Source organism: Peromyscus eremicus, chromosome 10 (genome assembly GCF_949786415.1).
Source record: "Peromyscus eremicus chromosome 10, PerEre_H2_v1, whole genome shotgun sequence".
Taxonomy (NCBI): domain Eukaryota; kingdom Metazoa; phylum Chordata; class Mammalia; order Rodentia; family Cricetidae; genus Peromyscus; species Peromyscus eremicus.
The window spans coordinates 7,397,934-7,405,279 of NC_081426.1; the positions used below are offsets into that span (position 1 = coordinate 7,397,934).

General features: G+C 43.4%; 1 long non-coding RNA gene across 1 annotated transcript; it reads left to right on the forward strand.

Annotated features, from left to right (window-relative positions):
* Nucleotides 1–962: 962 nt before the first annotated feature.
* On the forward strand, nucleotides 963–5,850 carry LOC131920777 (uncharacterized). Its single transcript, XR_009381767.1, has 3 exons — nucleotides 963–1,260; nucleotides 1,474–1,604; nucleotides 5,708–5,850. It is a non-coding gene; the product is annotated as an uncharacterized LOC131920777 (long non-coding RNA).
* The last annotated feature ends 1,496 nt before the right edge of the window (nucleotides 5,851–7,346 follow it).

Sequence of the window (7,346 nt, forward strand, 5' to 3'; positions counted from 1 at the left end):
TAGTGGGAACAGCCAAGTGTCTCCGCATATTCACAGAATTACTTCTGTCATAAAAGCCACTGACTTGCCCAAATTCTGAGTTGACTGTGCTTATGAAAGTCTGTGCCTTTTCTGCCCCTTACACCTCCCAACACAGAGTAGGACATCAGGAACATGTCTGGCATAAAAATAAAACTTACAAAATGGTTTACTTAGATTCCCAGGAGGTTTAAAACACCCTACTGCAGATAAAATATCCTTTTCATTGTTCTTTAGTCTTGGATTTTGAAATTAAATAAACTATTAAGCCGGGCGGTGGTGGCGCACGCCTTTAATCCCAGCACTCGGGAGGCAGAGGCAGTCGGATCTCTGTGAGATCGAGGCCAGCCTGGGCTACAAAGCGAGTTCCAGGAAAGGTGTAAAGCTACACAGAGAAACCCTGTCTCGAAAAAAACAAAACAAAACAAAAAATAAACTATTAAAAATAAACTATTAAAACAGCCGAATGCTGAGTGAGACTCGGGGTGCCCCTGATGCTCTAGGAATACCTTCTTGGATGTGCCAAGGCTACACCACCTGGTTCTCAGCCAAGGAAGAGACTGAGTCTCTTTGGTAAAGCTCACAGCCTTATATTAGCAACCTTGTCCTACCCATCCTGAGATGGGATTTGCGGGGGGGGGGGGGGGGGGGGGGAGGACTGGCTTGGATAGCATGGAAATATCAGTATGTGCTATTCAAAGGTGACAGATAAATAATCATAATCTTCTAAAATCTTGAATCTTGAACTCAGAGCTTCATTATAAGTGGGATAAAACATAACCATAGTAGACTTCCAGAATTAAGCCAGCTTCTGATTGCAAATGTATTTTTTTTTTTTTTTTTGCAGAGGGGATGCATGTACATTGATTATTTTAATAGTAAGTGTGTAAAGGAGTTTTGCTCAAGATTGTAGGTCTTTTGCATATATGTTGATTTAAGGATTCTAAAAAGTTTAAAAGATACTAGTTTTAAAACATTTATTTTATAAGTCAGCGCTCCTAAAACAAAACTCTATCAAGCTGAGAAGACCCTCAAACCATAAAGGAACAACTCTTGAAAACAGTCGTGTCTTTGGCTTCAGCACTGTCCTTCCACTCCAGGGTACCTTCTCGTATGGTCACCGATTTGCACACACGAGAGTGTCAGTCGCTTCAAATCAGTGTGACACAGAGAGACTGAAGTGCCGAGCCCAGACTTGTGTGTTCAGCTATTTTATCCTCAGCAGGACTGACATGATATCTGGTTCGTAGAAACATCCAAAATTAATACATTTATGACAATGCTTAAGAAGCGGTGACTCACTATTTCCAACTTTTAAATATTCTAGAAGGAGGAAAATACTCACTAGAAGAGTTGAAAGGGACAAAAGAGGCCATGACTTCACTTGATACCTTGTTTAATTTTTTAAGGGTGACAACTTAAAAGCTATATATTAATTCTGATATTTTTTTTCAGTGTGATACCAAACAGCCAAACATGTGGGAAAAGTTGCACTGTGAGCGTAAGATGATGGCAGTGGTTATTTTAATGAGAATTTTCCCAGCCGGAATAGCAGACAGCTATGTCACCTCGTGTCACATTGAAAGGTAGCGTCCAAGCACACGCCGCACTGTGGTGACTGATGTGTGGTAAGAGATCCCTTCTGCTGGCAGTTCAGGCATTCATGTTACCGTGTATTATTGATAGTGCATATTATTTTTACTACATGGTATGTTTATTACATAAACTCTAATTGCAGGAAAAGTCTTTTTGCCCTCTCAGTTCTGATAGGTGTTCCCACAGAACAGAGGAGAGACAGAAAGCTTTGGCTTATGGAACTGGACAGCACTGAGGATGTGTGCTGATTCCAGCCCCAGGAGCAAGGGTCTCAGCCTTTAAAGAAGGAAAGAAATCAAACACATCAGACTCCGGATAAACTAAGGATGAGAATCTGACGAAGATTCACAGAAACCAGGTGCCTCAGAATTAAAGCTTCAGCCCCCATGTTCCCGGAATAGCACACGTGCAGCCATTACCCACTAGAAAACGATATGAACTGAAGTCCCTGACGCAGCAGCACATTACCAAGTCCTGCTCCTGAGTTGCAGGAGAAAAAAAAAAAAAGATTTTTTTTGAGTGTGATTTTAATTATGATGCCACTTTGCTGGGACGCCCCTCAAGACAGCAAACAGAATAACAAGACTCTGGTTGAGATCTAAGAGGCCTGAGAGTCCAGGCCATGATGCACAGTTTCCACAAAGAAGGTCAAAGGGGCTGAAAGAAAAGGTGTATCAAAGGCATCCTTGGAACTCAGAGCCAATAAAAATGAAACTATTCTCTTCTGAGACCTAATTAACTTTTATATCCAAAGGTACACTGCACATTTGTTCATTGCTTATGAGGAGGACTGAAAAATATATGTGCCATGGCTTTTAAATGATCTATCGAGTGGCTTCCCCTGCCTGTAAGAATTCCTCTGTTCTTTACAGGCATTCAGTGGATAAGCTGATGCTAATTTTTTCCCAAAACATTAAGTATTTTCTTATATACATTTTCAGAGAATCAGACTCAGTCTCTATAACTTCCAGAAAATTCCTTTCAAAATCCTAAAACAAAACCAAACAAAAATGTTCAGGGAACGACTTTCATGCTACAGGCTTTGGAAGGATTGGTCTCCAATTAGAATCACTGTTTCTATATGATCCTTTTTCATGTTTTAAAGGAGGATATATATTTTTCTGTTACCTTTCCTGACTGTAAAGCAATCACAGGAACCTGCAGGAGGCATCATAAATATGCAAATTTCTACCAGATGACTGTTTCCAGTGGCTGTGCCTCCAAGTAGTGAAGGAGGCAGAGCTGAGCTGCCAACGTCCAAGTAATTCGCATGTTGGTGGTGCCCCCTGCTGCAATCACAGGTTGTCCAAGACCGGGAAAACACAATCCTGAAGCGGTTAGACCTGGTTAAGATGTGAAATAAATGCCCACTGTCCCCTGCTCTGGGAGCAGCCATGCCCAAGTCCAGAGTCTCCCTACTGGCCATAATCCCAGCTAAATCATTTTCCCAGTGTAAAGTTGGAAATTTCATTTTTATCTCAAAATCTTTTAATGTACAGGTTACATAGAGATGGATTTTCTCAAAAGCAAAAAAAAAAAAAGGTTAAGAACCAAGACAACATTTTCAAAGAATAAAATGTGTGAGGAGTCTTCTCCCAGTTACCGAAGGATAGTGAATTGTGACTTAGAAGAACAGGAGGCAACTGACTAGGGCATTGGAGCAGAAGGAGAAGTTAGTGTTAACAGCATGTAAAACCATTACACAGTTTCAAATGGCTTTATTTATTAAAGGAAAATTTTGTGGGCCATTAGCTCAGAGTGTGGACTGGACATTTTAAGATTCAAAATAAAATGAAATGAAATAAATACACGAAACAAGCAAGTTATCGACACAGGAAAACTGGTGACTCTAGACTCTCTCTACAGATTTTCATATTAAGATGGGGACTGCCGGAGCAGAATAACACGGTACAGTTCAGACCTGTGACGGTCTATTGAATACATAATATGCATTTTTAAATTGCCTGAGTATATATTCACATGACAGAATCTAATGGGTTTAGGAGGAGTCCTTGCTCTTGATCAAATCATAAAAACTGTTATAAACTTGTCTATCATATTAAATCACATACATTTCTATCAAAATTGTTTTTTGTCTTCCTGTTTAAATACTAGAGTTGGAACAGATAAAAGGAAATGAAACCTGCACACAAAAACAATCCAGTTCAGTGCGCACTGGGGAATCTGGATTACAGCCATCAAAGCAAGCCTGGACTTCAGACACCTAACTTTGCCTGTGCACTCTCCTCAGCCTTCCTCCAACATCCCAACCTCCCAACTTGGTTATTTTTACTATCTGTTTCAGAACTGTAAGCATTCTCCTAGCGTAAACACTTCTCAGGGGCAATGTGCTGGAGTCTGAATTTCAACTGAGCTCTGCATCTCGTTTCCATATCCAGATCTTCACAGTCAGAGCAAGGCAGAGGACTGAGGAAATTACACCATCATTTCAGCAATGAGCCTGCTTCAATCGGCATCACCCAGAAATTTTGTAGCCTGTCTGTGGAGCTCTGGACCTCAGAGACATGGAGAAAGAAAGAGGAAGGAATTGCTGACCACTAGCAGACAGAATTAATTAGAAATAGCTCTGAGTATTAAAGGATCTCATCTTTTCCCTACTCAAAATCCAAACAAGCACCCATGACTGTATGTGACGAAGGGCTTTGCAGCCTACCTGCTCTGGGCCTTTTTGCTACAGAGAGTGAACTGTTCGGGAAGGACAGAGCACAAACAGCAGTTGGGGACGGAAGCCCTCTTACAGAACCCCAGCATGTATGTTCTGTCACGCACCTTCTAGACCCTCACTACAACCATCCAATCTATTGAATCAAGAGACTGTTTGATCTTATCTGCATTTGTGATCTGACTGACAACCTGCTTGGGCTGCATATTAAATCGTCCATAGTAGCTGTATCAAGCTGAGATGATCTGTTAATTCTAAATTTATTAACCCTTGGAGTGCAATCATCATGTTTAATCTAGTGTAGCCCACATTTATGCTACAAGACTAAATCCTTCTTTAAGATATGGTGTTGCTGTGGGTTAAAAACAGCTAACATGGGTTTCCTTATGATAATCAGGGGAGAGTGACTGAAAACGATAAGGTGGCTGATGGGGCAGGCTGGCCCCAGCATCTACCCAAAATGAGCTTCATCTGAAAGAACAAAGTTCTCTCCAGAAGCAACTGTCTCTAAAAAAGAATGCAAGAGGAAAGGAGGAATGGAGAGAGCTTCTGACAGACAAACAGACAGACAGTCAGGGCCCAGGACAGAAAGAAAGGCTGAGTGCCCTGGCCATGTCACCTACAGTGTGACAGGTGCAGAATGTATCTCCAAAGGTACACACCCAGCCAAAACCACCAACAAAATTCCTGATTGGGGTAACTTCAGGATCTGTGAGGGTCACCTATTCTGGATTGAAAGATTTTTCACCCCTTTCCCCCAAAGAATTCTGAGCAATTCAAACTACAAGTAGCTCTGCAAAAGAAAAAAAAAAAAAAAGGTCATTTAATATGTTAATCTGGTGTTCATATATATATATATATATATCTTCAAGATAGATAGATATCTTCAACCTGCCTATTATTGATGTTATCAACATATTCATAGCTTTTCTTTCATACACAAACTGCTAGGCGTGCTCTCTTTTTTGGTAACCACGTGCCTGATATCTCTCTAATGTAGCCTAATAACAATTTTAGCATTCAGATGAAGCGATTTCATTCTGTGACTGCCTTTTCTATTAGATTTGATTTTGAGAAGCCCCAGTGGGTGCCTTCGAGGCAGAGATCTATCTGCGAGGCTGCTACGGACTCAATAGCAGCCTGAGCTAACCTTGACCTTTCCCGAGACCCTGCTCCATCTGGTGCCAGCCTGCTTTCCACCACCTCCCCTCCCCTTCTTGCTTCACAGTCAACATTGATCAAGGCAGAACTGAGCGCTCAGGCTCCTGGAAGGGCTGGGCGGACTCGGGAGGACAGTACATTTCAGTATATGGAAATGATCAAGCCTCTTATGCAATCATAAATCTACATAGGAGTCTTGTGATTTGATATTTCATTCACCTCCAAAGATTTTTTTCTCCCTCCCAACAGGGATTTATAAGCTCAGTGAGAAGAGCTCCCGGACAACGGCTTTCCCCAACACCTGGAAATTATCAAGCTTGCTGCTTGCTGGATGACGCTAACGGTTCCAGCGCTGCAAATTCATTTTTAACAACTCACTGGCTTTTATCTAGGATTTGTGTGTGTGTGTGTGTGTGTGTGTGTGTGTGTGTGTGTGTGTGTGGTGTGCACGCACACATACGTACACGTGCCTTTCTTTAAGAAACTACCAAAGCAACGCATAATATCAAAGACACCAAAATCAAATCAGACTTAAATATCTCCACCTCCACACCCATCCCCATTTTGTGTTTGGAGACAGATCAGGTTTTCTATGTCTGTATTCTGTCCCCATTCTAAATCATTAAGAAGGGAGAGATAAAGAGGAGAGGTAAGGAGGGGGCACCAGAGAGAGGTAGATGGTAACCTTGGAGTGACGCTTGCGTCCCACCTCTCCCCGCCTGGGCTGATCCCCCTCTTCCCCACAGACACACAATGTGTCGTTCTCCATCCACACCGCCCACTGGAGCACACAGCCGCCTCCTGCGCCTCACACTCTGTCTTTCCTCCTCTTCTCTGCACCGGGGGCTGGGTGGTAAGAGGCTGACTGAGGGGAGTCACGTGGGCAGCCCGTGGGCAGCAGCGGCAGCAGCTCAAGAGAAATTGACTGACTGGCCGCTTGGGCGCATTTCAATATATGGAAATGACCAGAGGCTTCTGCGATAAATCAGCGCTCAACACTTTGTCATTTGTCTAGTTCTGCTTCATTTTCCTGTTTCCCCTTCTCCTCGCAGAGGCTTGTTTTCCTGCTTTTTGCCCTGCCGCATCTCTCCCACCGTCAACCTACACCTTCTCCAAATCTTGCCCATCTTTCCAGCTGCCCCCCCCACACCCCCTTCTGTTCTCTGTCTCCGCTGTAATTGGAAACATCCGGTCGGCGATTTTTCCTCTTCTTCCTTTCCTTTAAATATATATATATTTCTTTTTTCCAACAAAATCGCCCGACATTTGCTGTTGTTCCTTAAGATTTTCTACAAGAGGTGCCCGGGATGCTCTCACATAATCCCGGAGACCTGGACCTCAATCTTCTTATAATAAAGAAAGAAAAAACGAGGTTCCCATCGCCTTTCCCTACCCTGCTTCCATCTTCTAGGAGTTCCCTTAGCAAACTTAAACGACTATCCGAAGCAACTCGTGACATGAAATGCCCAGGCTAGCACTTGGTGGACATCCAGAAGAAATGGGAGAGCGCGGTGCGGGGGGGGGGGGGGGGGCGGGGGGGGGCGGGGGGGGCGGCAGGTTTGCGGGGTCCTGCTGGGCTCCGGCGGCTCTTCCTGGTGCCCTCCACCTCACCCCGCCCTGCGCCTCCGGTCTTTTTTTTTTTTTTTTTTTTTTTTAACTAAATCTGCGTCCCCGCAATCTGCAATTACTCTGATGTTTCTCAAGAGCTCGGCACAGCCTGGATTCCGTGGTGCGTGTAAAAAAGCGAAATTAACAAAAACCACTGTGCTCTTGCTTTCCTTGTTGGGAGGGGGAGTAAGGGGGACTGGGGGACTACTTGTTTTTTAAGTTGTGTTCAGAAGCAAACACTAGCTTCCTCCACCCCCTAGCAGCTCCTACTTGGAATTTC